Genomic DNA, 15,983 nt, shown 5'->3' on the forward strand with positions numbered 1-15,983 from the left:
AAGAAAAACGACCAAACATGAGGAGGGATGTCCTGACTTTACACTTTGGGTTAAACCGGATCGCAGTTGTAGAATCTGCAGACGCAAGTTTTACGGGGAGGCTTGTTTTAGAGCACATTTAATTGAAAAAGAAGAAGAAGACAAAGAAATGAAGAAAATCAAAGACACAATAGAGCAACAGCTCAATGAACCACTTCCACCACTTCCTGTTGAAATGAAAAGTACATGCAGTGAATTTCGACGGTGTTCCAAGTGTATGGTGTCTTACAAGGTCAACAAAGACTTACCACATAAATGCCTACATGTACAGTGTAAACACTGCTTGGAGTTTGTGCCTATTTACGAACACCAGTGTTACATTAGCAGTGAAGAAGAAAAACAGTTTAAGAGAACCCTTCAAAAATTAAGAAGACAGAAAAAGAAAAAAGAAAAGGTTTTGGGGTTGGTGGTTGAAGGACTACCTGACGACAACACACAAGGTATGATTGATACATTGATTGCTCAACGTAAGAAGAAATTGAAAGAACTACAGTACATCAACATGGGAGTTCCAATAGCAGAAATCAAATTAAGGGATTCGCAAGAAAAAGTAATTGACGAGCTGTTGGACGAGGGGGTACCACCGGATGAGATCACTTTAGAAATGGTCAAGGAACGTTTGCCAAAACAAACAGAGACATCCACGAAGTTGCCTGCGTGCAGACGTCTCCTATTTCCTTTGTTTCACGCGGAAAAGGGACGTCTTCGTAACGCCGTTGCTAATCGTGTTCCAGCGTCCCGCTGGCAGGGTATTCTATTTCGCATAAATTGTGAAATAATATCCGGTTAGAAATAAGAGTTGACAGGCCAAACAAAACATTATAAGCTCGTGATACGGGCGAAACATGACCTTGAGAGTCGGCTTGAACAGAGGTTTTTCTTCTTTTCTCTCTCGCGCGAAGATTACTAGCACTACACAGTGCATGTAGCATTCTAACCTTTGACTGAGTAAATCTCATTTTTGCCGCGCTAAGTCTTCCATTTAGAGGTCATGAAGCAGGTTCGTTACATGCATACTGAGTAATCATTTCTTGTGGTTTATGCTTCTATGGGTGTTCCCGATAGGGTTTGATTTCAGATGCAGTTGTAAAGGGTTTAAATTTTCTTGACCTCTGTTACGGCTAAATAAAGATTTTAGTTTCTTTGGCTGGCTTTCTCCGAAATGCCTGCCTGGTGCGAAGTTCACGCCGCTTTTGTAGTTTTCTCAGACACTGTTTACAAATATGATGTGATGTGTCGTCCACAGTAAATTGTAAAGAAATAATTTCCTCGTACACGTTAAATTTTCCGCGTCCCTGCACAAGATTTCGGTCGCTCTGCTTTTCGATCGACGAAAAACACAGCACACAATCGCACATGTTTTGATTTGTTTTGGTTAGAAAACCCCGCTTACATAAATCATTTAAATCACCGCATACATTATCAGACCACATTCGATAACAACCAATCAGCGTTAAGTCAAACAATACGCACTGCGTGTCAGCCTATCACAGCGTGTTCCCAAGATCTTGGGAACCCAGCAGGACGCTGGAACACGATTAGCGACGGCGTTACGCAGACGTCCCTTTTCCGCTTGCAACAAAGGAAATAGGAGACGTCTGCACGCAGGCAATCCACGAAGAAGATTTTTGCAGATGATTTGATCTTTGCTGATATAGAATGTTTGATTGACAGCAGCAAAACCTTTATCCCGATTCTGATCTGCTATACTCGGGGACATGGCAAGACCATCTATCATCATTGGGGTAGGAACTGTGTGACTTTGTTTCTCGAAACATTGCAAGGATGGGCAGAAGCAGAAAAGGTAGAAAAAGGTGGAAAACTGCCAGAGTTGACTACTTTCTTTCATAATTTGAAAGGTTTTGATGGAGTACTCACAACCAACACGCTGTAAAACAAGAATTTAAAGGTAACAGACCAAATGGGGACAGGAACCAAGATATTACACTTTAAGCACCAGAATTTGATCTTTTAGGATTCTTTGAACTTTCTGAATATGCCACTAGCTGCTTTTCCAAAGACCTTTGGTTTAACAGAGCTCAAGAAGGGATTTTTCCCGCACAAGTTGTCCAAGCTAGAGAATTTCAACTATGAAGGCAAGATTCCAGATCTGAAGTACTTTGAACCACAGCACATGGATGGGAACAAGAAAGACGAATGTGAAACTTGGCATGCAGAACAAGTTTTTAAGGGAGAGAGTTGGAACTTTCAAACAGAAATGTTGGAATATTGCAAAAGCGATGTCAAGCTGTTGAAGGAAGGTTGCCTCAAATTTGCAACCGATTTTGAAAAGGAGGCCGGTTTTAATCCACTGAGACAATGTATCACAATTGCCTCCACGTGTCACTACTTTTGGCGGAATCATCAAATGCAGCCAAAAACCATCGCAGTGGAACCAGTTAATGGTTGGCGAGGATTGAAAGTCAACCAAAGCAAAATTGGTTTACAATGGCTGTATTACCAGGACAAACAACTCGGTGGAAACAGAATTAAACACAGAAGAAATGGTGGAGAACAAGTACTTCAAATCAAGGTTGGCAGAGTGACAGTGGATGGTTATGATCCCATAACCAAAACTGTGTACGAATTCCAAGGATGTGAGTATCACGGATGCAAAAAATGTAAACCAAACAACCGTCATACTAAAACCTTTCATCATCCAGACAGAACTGTGGAAGAAATTTTTCAAGTCACCCAACGAAAAACAGAGCTGTTGAAACAAGCAGGTTACACAGTGATTGAACAGTGGGAGTGTGATTTCAGAAAAGAAATGAAACAGAACGAGACATTACAGGAGCAAATTGAGAAAATGTCATGGGTCTCTCCCTTGGAGCTAAGAGAGGCATTCTATGGTGGAAGAACAGGTATGGCAAAATGCCATTACCAAGCAGACGAAGAGGAAGAAATTTTATATGAAGATTTCACCTCTTTATATCCCACCATCAACAAGTATGCGACCTACCCTATTGGTCACCCACAGATTATTGTGAATCCACCTGATCAGGACATTGACAACTACTTTGGTATCGCTAAAGTAGATGTGTTAGCGCCAGAAAAGCTACTACATCCTGTGTTACCTGTGAAACTCAATGAAAAATTGCTGTTTCCTCTCTGTGTAAGATGTGTAGAGGATCAAGCAGAACACCCTTGGTATGAACGAACCAATCTCTGCCCACATAGCGATGAACAACGGATGATGACAGGTACTTGGTGTACTCCAGAAATTCAGAAGGCAGTCGAGAAAGGTTACAAGATCCAAAAAATACATGAAGTATGGCACTTTCCTGAAGACCAGAGAAAGGAAGGTTTATTTGCGCCGTATGTGAATACGTGGCTCAAACATAAAACTGAAGCCAGTGGATGGCCTGCCCGCTATGTCACTGAAAAACAGAAAGCAGAGTACGTGAGACATTATGAAGAGCACGAGGGGATCAAACTAGATCCAAGCAGGATTGAGAAGAATCCAGGTCGTAAACAGGTGGCTAAACTCATGTTGAACAGCTTTTGGGGGAAATTTGGCGAAAACGAACATAGAGTTCAAACACAAACGATTCAAGACGAAGATACTTGGCAGAAAATCGTACAGGATGAATCCATTATTGTTAAAGATGTACGCATTTTTAACGAAGACGTGATGGAAGTCAGCACACTCAAATACGAAGATGCTTGTCAAAGTAGTGGGAAAATCAACATTTTCATTGCATGTTTCACGACAGCCTTGGCACGTCCAAAGTTGTATGCAGAATTGGAAAAGTTAAATGAGCAAGTGCTATACTATGACACCGATTCAGTGATTTACAGTTGCAAAGGAGGAGAGGTCAAAATCCCCACAGGTATCTTTTTGGGGGAGATGACGGATGAGTTAGAAGGCGATGCTATTACAGTGTTTGGATCTGCAGGGCCTAAGTCATACTGTTACAGAACAAGGGGTGGAAAAACAGAGTGCAAAAACGAGGGGACCAAGAGTTCTTACGAAATCAACCAAGTGTTGAATTGTACGTCTATGATGCAACACATTCAGAAAGAACTCTCAGTTCCTTTGGAACAAAGACGTTTGATGGAGATTGACAAAAAAATTTTTAATGTTAATCTCCATCAAACGTCTTTAGAATGCCTCTCTTGGCTCCAAGGGAGAGACCCATGACATTTTCTCAATTTGCTCCTGTAATGTCTCGTTCTGTTTCATTTCTTTTCTGAAATCACACTCCCACTGTTCAATCACTGTGTAACCTGCTTGTTTCAACAGCTCTGTTTTTCGTTGGGTGACTTGAAAAATTTCTTCCACAGTTCTGTCTGGATGATGAAAGGTTTTAGTATGACGGTTGTTTGGTTTACATTTTTTGCATCCGTGATACTCACATCCTTGGAATTCGTACACAGTTTTGGTTATGGGATCATAACCATCCACTGTCACTCTGCCAACCTTGATTTGAAGTACTTGTTCTCCACCATTTCTTCTGTGTTTAATTCTGTTTCCACCGAGTTGTTTGTCCTGGTAATACAGCCATTGTAAACCAATTTTGCTTTGGTTGACTTTCAATCCTCCCCAACCGTTAACTGGTTCCACTGCGATGGTTTTTGGCTGCATTTGATGATTCCGCCAAAAGTAGTGACACGTGGAGGCAATTGTGATACATTGTCTCAGTGGATTAAAACCGGCCTCCTTTTCAAAATCGGTTGCAAATTTGAGGCAACCTTCCTTCAACAGCTTGACATCGCTTTTGCAATATTCCAACATTTCTGTTTGAAAGTTCCAACTCTCTCCCTTAAAAACTTGTTCTGCATGCCAAGTTTCACATTCGTCTTTCTTGTTCCCATCCATGTGCTGTGGTTCAAAGTACTTCAGATCTGGAATCTTGCCTTCATAGTTGAAATTCTCTAGCTTGGACAACTTGTGCGGGAAAAATCCCTTCTTGAGCTCTGTTAAACCAAAGGTCTTTGGAAAAGCAGCTAGTGGCATATTCAGAAAGTTCAAAGAATCCTTAAAGATCAAATTCTGGTGCTTAAAGTGTAATATCTTGGTTCCTGTCCCCATTTGGTCTGTTACCTTTAAGTTCTTGTTTTACAGCGTGTTGGTTGTGAGTACTCCATCAAAACCTTTCAAATTATGAAAGAAAGTAGTCAACTCTGGCAGTTTTCCACCTTTTTCTACCTTTTCTGCTTCTGCCCATCCTTGCAATGTTTCGAGAAACAAAGTCACACAGTTCCTACCCCAATGATGATAGATGGTCTTGCCATGTCCCCGAGTATAGCAGATCAGAATCGGGATAAAGGTTTTGCTGCTGTCAATCAAACATTCTATATCAGCAAAGATCAAATCATCTGCAAAAATCTTCTTCGTGGATTGCCTGCGTGCAGACGTCTCCTATTTCCTTTGTTGCAAGCGGAAAAGGGACGTCTGCGTAACGCCGTCGCTAATCGTGTTCCAACGTCCTGCTGGGTTCCCAAGATCTTGGGAACACGCTGTGATAGGCTGACACGCAGTGCGTATTGTTTGACTTAACGCTGATTGGTTGTTATCGAATGTGGTCTGATAATGTATGCGGTGATTTAAATGATTTATGTAAGCGGGGTTTTCTAACCAAAACAAATCAAAACATGTGCGATTGTGTGCTGTGTTTTTCGTCGATCGAAAAGCAGAGCGACCGAAATCTTGTGCAGGGACGCGGAAAATTTAACGTGTACGAGGAAATTATTTCTTTACAATTTACTGTGGACGACACATCACATCATATTTGTAAACAGTGTCTGAGAAAACTACAAAAGCGGCGTGAACTTCGCACCAGGCAGGCATTTCGGAGAAAGCCAGCCAAAGAAACTAAAATCTTTATTTAGCCGTAACAGAGGTCAAGAAAATTTAAACCCTTTACAACTGCATCTGAAATCAAACCCTATCGGGAACACCCACAGAAGCATAAACCACAGGAAATGATTACTCAGTATGCATGTAACGAACCTGCTTCATGACCTCTAAATGGAAGACTTAGCGCGGCAAAAATGAGATTTACTCAGTCAAAGGTTAGAATGCTACATGCACTGTGTAGTGCTAGTAATCTTCGCGCGAGAGAGAAAAGAAGAAAAACCTCTGTTCAAGCCGACTCTCAAGGTCACGTTTCGCCCGTATCACGAGCTTATAATGTTTTGTTTGGCCTGTCAACTCTTATTTCTAACCGGATATTATTTCACAATTTATGCGAAATAGAATACCCTGCCAGCGGGACGCTGGAACACGATTAGCGACGGCGTTACGAAGACGTCCCTTTTCCGCGTGAAACAAAGGAAATAGGAGACGTCTGCACGCAGGCAACTTCGTGGATGTCTCTGTTTGTTTTGGCAAACGTTCCTTGACCATTTCTAAAGTGATCTCATCCTGTGGTACCCCGTCGTCTAACAGCTCGTCAATTACTTTTTCTTGCGAATCCCTTTATTTGATTTCTGCTATTGGAACTCCCATGTTGATGTACTGTAGTTCTTTCAATTTCTTCTTACGTTGAGCAATCAATGTATCAATCATACCTTGTGTGTTGTCGTCAGGTAGTCCTTCAACCACCAACCCCAAAACCTTTTCTTTTTTCTTTTTCTGTCTTCTTAATTTTTGAAGGGTTCTCTTAAACTGTTTTTCTTCTTCACTGCTAATGTAACACTGGTGTTCGTAAATAGGCACAAACTCCAAGCAGTGTTTACACTGTACATGTAGGCATTTATGTGGTAAGTCTTTGTTGACCTTGTAAGACACCATACACTTGGAACACCGTCGAAATTCACTGCATGTACTTTTCATTTCAACAGGAAGTGGTGGAAGTGGTTCATTGAGCTGTTGCTCTATTGTGTCTTTGATTTTCTTCATTTCTTTGTCTTCTTCTTCTTTTTCAATTAAATGTGCTCTAAAACAAGCCTCCCCGTAAAACTTGCGTCTGCAGATTCTACAACTGCGATCCGGTTTAACCCAAAGTGTAAAGTCAGGACATCCCTCCTCATGTTTGGTCGTTTTTCTTTTACACGCAGGGCAATTTTTTGCTTGGCAACGGTGATGGGCACTGTCTTCGCTATTGTACCCTTTACAACATTTCTTGCAAAAATAACTTGTATTCATAAAACCAGGGATGCTGTATAAACCATCGTAATGAGCTTTCTCTTGGTTGTTTTCATCCACATACACCGATTTTACCAGAGCGATGGTCTTGTCTGCGTCTTCGTACTTGTCTCCTTTGAAAATCACACCACCTCGTGTTGCATCGACCACAATGATTCTAAATCCTTGTGGACCTAGGTACTCTTGGAGTTTTTCAATCTCCTCCAATCCACATAAACCCTCGGGAACGTTAGCTTCTTTGTGTAACTTCTTCGCCTCTTTGAGTTGTTGGGTATTCTTTCCTCGATCTTGTCGAATATTCTCAAAGGTATTAGGATCACCCCGTTGACGATTAGCATATTCACGCATCACCACAATGGCCCTACCACAGCAGAGAGAATCTTTGTTTTTGATTTCGCACACACACTTGGATTCTTTTACCGTTTTCTCCCATATTTTTTGACCTGGTCCAGCGCCTGCTCTTTTTCCACCTTTTCGTTCCGGTCGGCTGAATAATACCGAGGCTGAAAAACCAACATCATTGGTAATAAATTCACCACTGTTCAAGACGTGTGAAAGTTTTTGCAATACTCCTTGTGTCATTGCTGCTCGCTTCGTAAAATCGCCAACGTCTACTTTCCACGTTTCTCCTGTTAAGCCATCTCTGCGATGTTCTTTGCTCCCAATTTGTAAAGTCATCCAATAATCCTCTGGTATTTTGAGCTCCTCAATCAAATTATCAGTGACTTCTGCAATGGCGTAAGTGGCTGCAATATTCAAATCTTCAGACTCTTTAGGAGGACGCTGTTGGTCTAAAGTCATGATAAATTTTTGGTTGACTACGGCATTTTGCTTCCATCTTTTGGCTGGTCCTAATTTTGTTACATTGGCTACAAAGAGCGGAGTAGGTCCCTCGTCGTACTCTTCGTTTTCCTCTTGTGGTTTCACCTTCGGTTTTAATTCTTTGACATCAGGACTGCCGTCATCAGCTGAACGCTTGGTACCTCGTGTACTCACTGCACCACCAGTCTGAGAATCTTCCGATAGGTGTGGGACTTTGCTTGCATGCAATAACTCTAGACGTAAGAGTTCGGCAGACTCCTCTGCTTTCCGCTTGGCCGCTTCGGAGTGGAACTTTTTGACGTGAGCCACCATTTTATCTTCTCGTGAAAACGTCTTGTCACAATGTAAACAAGGTACTTTAACATTAGTACCGCAATACTTTTTGTGACGGAAGAAATTTCCTCGATTCTTAATTTTGGTTCCACAGATTGGACAAGGTCGCGGGTAAGTAATTGCCATGATGAGAGGTCTGCACAGTACAACGAATTGTAATCAAATGACCTGTATGAGTTGCTATCCCGTTTTTATATCTCCCGCTAGCCCTCTGTTCTAAAAACAGAAACAAATTCTGCTGAGTCAGCAAATTTTATGTGACGTCAATGGGCTTGCTCAAACTTGCCCGTAATCACTCAACCGTGACCTAGTGAAACATAACTAATTTAGTATACATCACCAACATAAAACTTGATGGAATTAAGCCTAGGGAAACTCACTCACTTAGTTTGGGTTAGGACATTTACTTGTATGGTTAGAGAATTAACATTAAATAAATTAAATAAATTCACAGCGCTTGACGAAGCCTCAACACTGCATCGATGGATTTTAGTTTTTAGGGTTAGGGTTTGGAAATTTTCTTCTTGGTTTAACATTCAACATTAAACCCAACTGAGCACTGCACTCGACAGATTTAACCCTCAACATTAAACCCAACTGATTTAACCCTTGCACACTACATCGATGGATTTTAGTTTTTAGGGTTAGGGTTTGGAAATTTTCTTCTTGGTTTAACCCTCAACATTAAACCCAACTGAGCACTGCACGCGACAGATTTAACCCTCAACATTAAACCCAACTGATTTAACCCTTGCACACTTCATCGATGGATTTTAGTTTTAAGGGTTAGGGTTTGGAAATTTTCTTCTTGGTTTAACCCTCAACATTTCAACTCGACTGGGCACTGCACTCGACAGATTTAACCCTCAACATTAAACCCAACTGATTTAACCCTTGCACACTGCATCGATGGATTTTAGTTTTTAGGGTTAGGGTTTGGAAATTTTCTTCTTGGTTTAACCCTCAACATTTCAACTCGACTGGGCACTGCACTCGACAGATTTAACCCTCAACATTAAACCCAACTGATTTAACCCTTGCACACTGCATCGATGGATTTTAGTTTTTAGGGTTAGGGTTTGGAAATTTTCTTCTTGGTTTAACCCTCAACATTTCAACTCGACTGGGCACTGCACTCGACAGATTTAACCCTCAACATTAAACCCAACTGATTTAACCCTTGCACACTGCATCGATGGATTTTAGTTTTTAGGGTTAGGGTTTGGAAATTTTCTTCTTGGTTTAACCCTCAACATTTCAACTCGACTGGGCACTGCACTCGACAGATTTAACCCTCAACATTCAACTTTATTGACTTAACCCTCAACATTCAACTTAACTGACTTGCTGGTGATACTGGTTTTTCCAGTATGCCCGATGTCCCCGATGTCCCTGAAAATTTGTGCGGGACTAGACCCCTATTACTACTAAGATTAATCGCTACGTTTAGATAAAAAGACAAAACAAAAGCTTTCTTAGTGTTAGATTTATTTCCGTGTTTATGAAGCCAGCATAGCTGGAGGTTCTTTGGTGTCTCCTTTTATTTTGTGGTTTGCAAAGTAAGAGTTACAGCCGCGCGAACACGGCGGAACCGAGGTCGAAACAGAAAACGATGGGGGAGGGGACGAAGGGAGAGAATAATTACCAGGAAAGCGCTAATAAAAAAACATTAAACGATCGTAAACAAAAAAACTTTGGCGCTACATTTTGTCGGCTGACGTCAGACCTTAAAACATGTCACATCATCCTTTCACAAAAACTGGAAGGGGCGTTTTAAAAATCTCCAGGGGTTGAGTATAGGAGGTTTTTCTCATTTACTTCTCCCCTCGCCTCCTTCCCTATCATTTTTTTTTTCCTCGGTTCAGCTGTTAGCGCGGATGAATCTCTTACTTTACCAACCACTAAAAAGAAAAAAGAAGCAAACAAAAAACCGCCAGCTACGCATTAGCAGTGCTCCACAAACCTTTCAATGGTCTTTGCCTTTCTTTTTCGGTAGCACCAGACGAAAATAGCGACCGACAACAGCAAAATAGCGGACGTGACACCAAGTGAAATAAAAATAACTTTGTTAATGACAGTGGAATTTTCTGGTGCAGATGCGGGAGTCGTGGCTTCTATGACTGCAAGCAAAATAAATATATCAAACAGTGATCAAAGGTATTGTACTATAAATGGAAGTGGGGAAGTTTTTTCCAATAATATGCGGTCAGATTAAAAGGGTTACAGACATGTTAGAGCTTATATAGTGATAAAACCTCTTCTCTTACTACACTGTCACTTGTTGACAGTGGAACTTGTCTACTACGCTTCGGCGAGGACAAAAGACCGCAATTTTTTTCTTCCGCAAATCGGCCCTACCTTGATCCTGCGGTAGCTGAGATTGGCCGAAGACTTACAAGTTGCGAAATAGAAGCATTATAATCAAAAGAGGTAACAATTAAAAAGAAGAAAGGAATAAATTTTGTAGGAGTAAACCACATTTGCTTTTGCTTTCTGCTCAGTTTTCTCCTCATCATCATCATCATGATTTAATATTTTGAACCAACTTGTCTCTTTTTTCAACATTGTCAAAATCTTAGAGTGCGCGTAAATTTAATAAAGTTTTGCGTTTGTATAACCATGACACTTACTATTATTGCAAAGATCTCCCTCACAACATTGCAAATGTTGGTCATCAAACTGTCTGCATTGATCAGCGGATATACATCCTTGAATGGTGACTTGTTCGTTATCCTCCGTTTTCTTGTCAAATTTGAAACAAAGGTTTTCTGGGAATGAGCAGTTGACTTTGATGGGAACCGATGAATCATTGTTTGGGTTCTTATAACAAATACTGCCTGTGGAAAAATGTAAGATAACTGAGGGGGTAGTCGCCTTATCACGTGGGTGTTTTAGATACAGAATATCTAACAAGGTCACTCCGCTTAGCGAAAGAAAAAGATACTGAGACAAATAATGCCATTAAAGTAGCTAAGCGGCAGTATTTCAAAGATAATCTGGAAATGAGCAAAGGAAACGCGCACAAAAGATGGGGTAACATTGCGCAAATAAGGAAAAAATCGAAGCATCGAAAATTAATTCTGCACACGAACTGGTTGAACCTATCAACAATTTTTCTCACAACTATCGGCCCTGACCTGGCAAGGGAGATACCCAAAACAAATTTAAAACCGTTGTTTTATCTTCGTCTCGTTTCCCTAGCCCCAAACGTCAAAACGATTTGAAAGTTGTTGAGTGATATATTTGTAAACGAAAGGAAAGTGTAAGTAATCGAAAGTGGCCAGTGGTATTGTTTGGCCTTCATTATCAAGCATTAAGAACAGATAGAAACTGAGATTTTCCCAAGCAAATGGAAGGCGGCCAAAGTAACCCCTATCTTTAATAAATTTAGTTAGCCATTCCTATGGCTAACTCGTGGATTAATTATTTCAGGAATAAAAGTTGATAATGAACTTGCAATTAGTCTAGCTGTGTATTTTAAGTCTGTCAAAAAATGAAAATATGTTTTAAGAAAAAAACAAAACCAAACAAAGCGACCAAAAAAAAAATTCTTTAGCGGGAGTCAAGCCCCGAACCTTAGACGTGCAAGGTCAAGGCGTTATCTATTGCGCAACGACAACTAATTTTAAACAAAATCGTTCAATTAATTATCCTTAACTTTTTTGCCCATAAAATTCTCCGGTTGACGCTGGTAGAGCTTTATTTATGAGGAATTGAAAAATAAATTCGAGGAAAACAAGCATGGTTTTGACATGCTTTGACGGTAGAAGCCGTACTTTAACTCATGGACATTAGGTGTCTCGCAAAACCGTCGTGAAGACTCCTGCTGACGGCATTGTACAGTTTGCAATTCCGCTGCGTTAACAGTCAGGAGTACTCAACGAGAAAAAATTGGAAAGTGATTGGAAATCGCCTCCAGTAATATTTTGAGAGTCACTAAGTGTTTTTTGGTTGATTATTAACTTCTGTGGGAAAATTATATCCGCTCCCCAAAGCCAGCTAGAGGTACATGTTCAAATACAATATCCAGCCAGGATCTTTACCTAAGGGCTTTTCCCAGCTAGGATTTTTACCAAAAAGTCATTTTCCCAGCCAGAAATGTCTATTCCTTCCCTTTTTCACAGTAAAAAATAGCTGACAATTAGCCAGCCAGGAAAAACAAATTGAGCCATTTTCTCCAGGTGATAGGAAAAAAAGGGAGATAAGTACCGCGGTACACATTTAGTACCCAGGTTTTAATTTCTAATTTCTAATTACCGTGTTGTCTGTGTCATTTCGCCGGCTTTTCAAGCTCAATGGTCTGTAGGAATTAAAAATCTTCAGCTCGTTCCAAATGCGAGCGAAGTTGGGAAAATTGAAGAGCTGGTCAGTCACGAGATTTGAATACTAAGACTAAAACTATGACTCCCTTACAACCTCGTTCCCACGGTAAGAGAATGTCTGTAAAATACTTTGGCTATTATCTTAAGTTCGAAGTCCGAAACAACCGTTGAACTTATATCATTTAACAGGTATCAAGTTCGGTACATGAAAAGTTCGACGTTTGCATTGTGCCTATTAACTGTGTCTTTTTTTCTTCTTCTTTATCTGTCATTTCTTCGCGCAAAGCCCTTAAAGATACTTGTGTAGGTCCAAATATGGCTTTCAGTCCTTAACCAGAGTAATGACACTAAACTGATCTGCAATTTACCCGAACGCCTAAACAAGGCGTCGAGTATCCCCGTCTTTTTATGGGGAAGCATCAGTCCCCCCGAGCATTAACTAAAACCTTTAGTAGTATTGGATCATATAAAATTTGTATTTACTTATTGTTGAGGCGGCTGGCCTTTCACAAACATAGTGCAAAAGGTGGTCACATTTATCCGGCTCTTCAATCCTTCCAGCGTCTGTCTTCATTCGTCTACATGTTGAGTTCCTGGTGTTCTCAACCCACACGTACTTAAAAATGGACACAGACAATACATTAACAAATCTAGTTAAGTACAAACAAGACCCCCATATTAAATGGGGGTTCATTCAGGTCTGCCTGAGCCGGGGATGGATAGGCAATTTAGCTTTTTGAAATAAGAAATGATTGGCATTAGTTTGGAGTCATTAATTTTTGCCCTAAGTGAGAAGTAAATTAATTACTGGGGTTTTAAATACTTTTATTTATAAACAGTAATTTTCTGTCTCTTAAAACTTGCAAAGCAAATTAAAATCAGTTTTATTTCTGTCGGACATTGTATATAATTAAAGCTTCTGTTACTATCCAAGTGAATGTGTCAATTTTACGGGCGATTTACAAATTGTACATTCCTTTCTTGCAAGGAGAGAATTGAAGTTTTTCCCGTGGGGACCGTGGGAGGAAATTGTTTCTGCAGCTCCCGCGCAGGCTAACAACATCATCGAATACTGTACCAAGATAATCATTCAGGTCAAGCCACCTTAAGGCTATCATTAAGGGTGCTTTAAAACATGAAAACCTGTCAAAAAGTTTTTATAGCCTCGTCACTAATCATGGGGCGTTTGTTATTGTCGCATTATTCGAAAAATGCTGCAAATCACTGCCACCCACCTTTAAAAAAACGGTAGTGCTTTTGTTACGTCTTTCTTAGTAAGCCTAGGTTGACAGACAGTGCACTATCACTAAACATTGCACAATAGAGAGAAGTGTGACTTCACCTTATCGTGGTAGCAAAATTCCTGGATCTCAACAATCTTATGGAAGAAAAGTATTGGCCACTTTAGAAAATACCGTAATAATCTTTTTGTCCCCCCAAAAAACATTTTGCATAGTCCCAAGAGAAACTGAAAACAATCGTTATGCAAAATTTTGGGGGGGGACAAAAGGATTATTATGAAATTTTCTAAAGTGGCGAATGGGCTACTAACTGTTTTGTTCCTGAGATCAGAACAATCATGCATAGGAGAATATTCAAACAACTCAGCAAGTAAAAACTGCCATATTTGCGCGAACACAAGGTTTGTTGAGATTCAGAAATTTTGCCTCCGTAGCAACGTGACGTAGTAACTTCTCTCTATTCTTTACACAAGAAGAAGATATGAGTAAGCATGTCTTTACGCTTGATTTTAACACCTGGTGTTGCCTGCAGTAAATAACTCGTACTTACACCTATTTCCTCTTTCTTTACAGCAGAAAGTTCCAGGAAACGAATCAAAAATAGGTGCTCATAGTAATTATCTATCTTCACCAGACCTCCTCCGAAGTCAAAACATGCCTTTTGAGCATCTTTCCATGTACTTTTTTTATAAATTTCTTTGTAGCAAGACGATCCACTGAGATGCCAATCGCTAGAACAAGCCAGTGGACCTAATTTAAAGAACAGTTAGTAGTACACTAAACCAAGAAAGTCAATCTGATCGGTGACAAATTGGCGAGAAATTTCAGCGATAATTTTATAATTTCACATGTGAAATTATAAAATTGCCTTGGCAACCTTTCGTACTTCTCAGTGCTAAGATGGCGGCAAAGTTTTTAAATTTTAGAAGATGTCAGGGCATCAAAAGACGGTTAAGAAAACCTAAACACACGAAAGAGCACATCAAGAAGGATTCTATCAGGAATTTTGTCGAAGAAGTCTGAAACTTATAAACTTAACGAAGATTTTGAGCTAAGTTAAGTTTTCAGAGCGTGGATTTCTCGTTCGATAATCTTGTGATAAACATGTAAAAAACCTACGATTGTGAGCGTAATTCGTCAGTGGGGTCACCCATGATATTAATCAGAGGTAATCAAATGCTATACTCGTGAAATTAGGTGGTAATTTCCCTCGTCCACATTAGTAGGATTTGGACAAGAGTGTAACACCCGTGAAATTATGGCATTTGATTGACACATACATGTACTAATCCGACAAGAGGGAAAACGTAAGCAGTGAACCAATCAAAACTCAAAGTAACTTTGGCGATAAGTGTAGAAAAAAAAACGAAAGCAAAACAAGTCCGTAGGGGAGAAGTCACCAAAAAAGATCATAAGGGAACTCGTCCTACCTTTTGGGGGTTAATATTTGATTTGTGGATTGATACCACTTAGTGGCCGGCTCTGATCTAAAATATGAACATATTAGATGTTGCCATAAGAGCTGTTTTAGTACCTTTTAGAAGCCTGTCGAGGTGTCTCGCTGAAAATTATAGGATGTATTTTGGTTACTCAACCATTTTTCCGTACAATACCTCTCAGGAGGGGTTAAAATGAATTTGAACCACACACAGATGCTATATTCTGATATCTTTTAGGGGTGTATTTTGAAAATTTAGACGAGCACCTCCAAATTTTTATAGAGACGACCCCCCCCCCCCCCCCCGAACACCCGAACAAGTCAAAGCTTAAGTTTCATCTTTATTTGGCAAATATGCTCAAAACTGACCATATATATGCAAAACTACAAATTAAAAACTGATCCTTACATCAAGAAGACGGAGAGAATACAGAGATTAAATAAAAAGGAATCTCAAAATCTATTTGTATATATCCTTATATTTGTTTACAGAAGGTCCGGTGCTCCTCACTGGTTTGTAGCTGTAGTTTATGAGATGTTTTTAACTCAAAAACACAACCCCGCCTATCCTTCATTTTTTTCTTATCAAGTGCTTTCTTAGGAACAACTTACCTTTCCCCCTTTCACAGATGAAATATTTCTTTTTCTTGCAACATTCGGTGAGGCTCAAATCATTTCTGAAGATTTCGCCACAT

The 15,983-nt window shown here is 40.1% G+C and overlaps 1 protein-coding gene and 1 long non-coding RNA gene across 2 annotated transcripts in view; one reads left to right on the top strand and one right to left on the bottom strand.

Annotated features, from left to right (window-relative positions):
* The window catches only part of LOC140949852 (uncharacterized), a 218,276-nt gene that overhangs the window by 90,332 nt on the left and 111,961 nt on the right, over nucleotides 1-15,983 (top strand). The gene's annotated exons all lie outside the window — the stretch shown is intronic.
* Nucleotides 10,255-13,198, bottom strand: LOC140951208 (uncharacterized). The gene is made up of 3 exons (XR_012167264.1): nucleotides 13,093-13,198; nucleotides 10,918-11,124; nucleotides 10,255-10,407 (listed from the first exon to the last, which is right to left on the bottom strand). It is a non-coding gene; the product is annotated as an uncharacterized lncRNA (long non-coding RNA).

This window comes from Porites lutea, chromosome 10 (genome assembly GCF_958299795.1).
Source record: "Porites lutea chromosome 10, jaPorLute2.1, whole genome shotgun sequence".
Classification (NCBI taxonomy): domain Eukaryota; kingdom Metazoa; phylum Cnidaria; class Anthozoa; order Scleractinia; family Poritidae; genus Porites; species Porites lutea.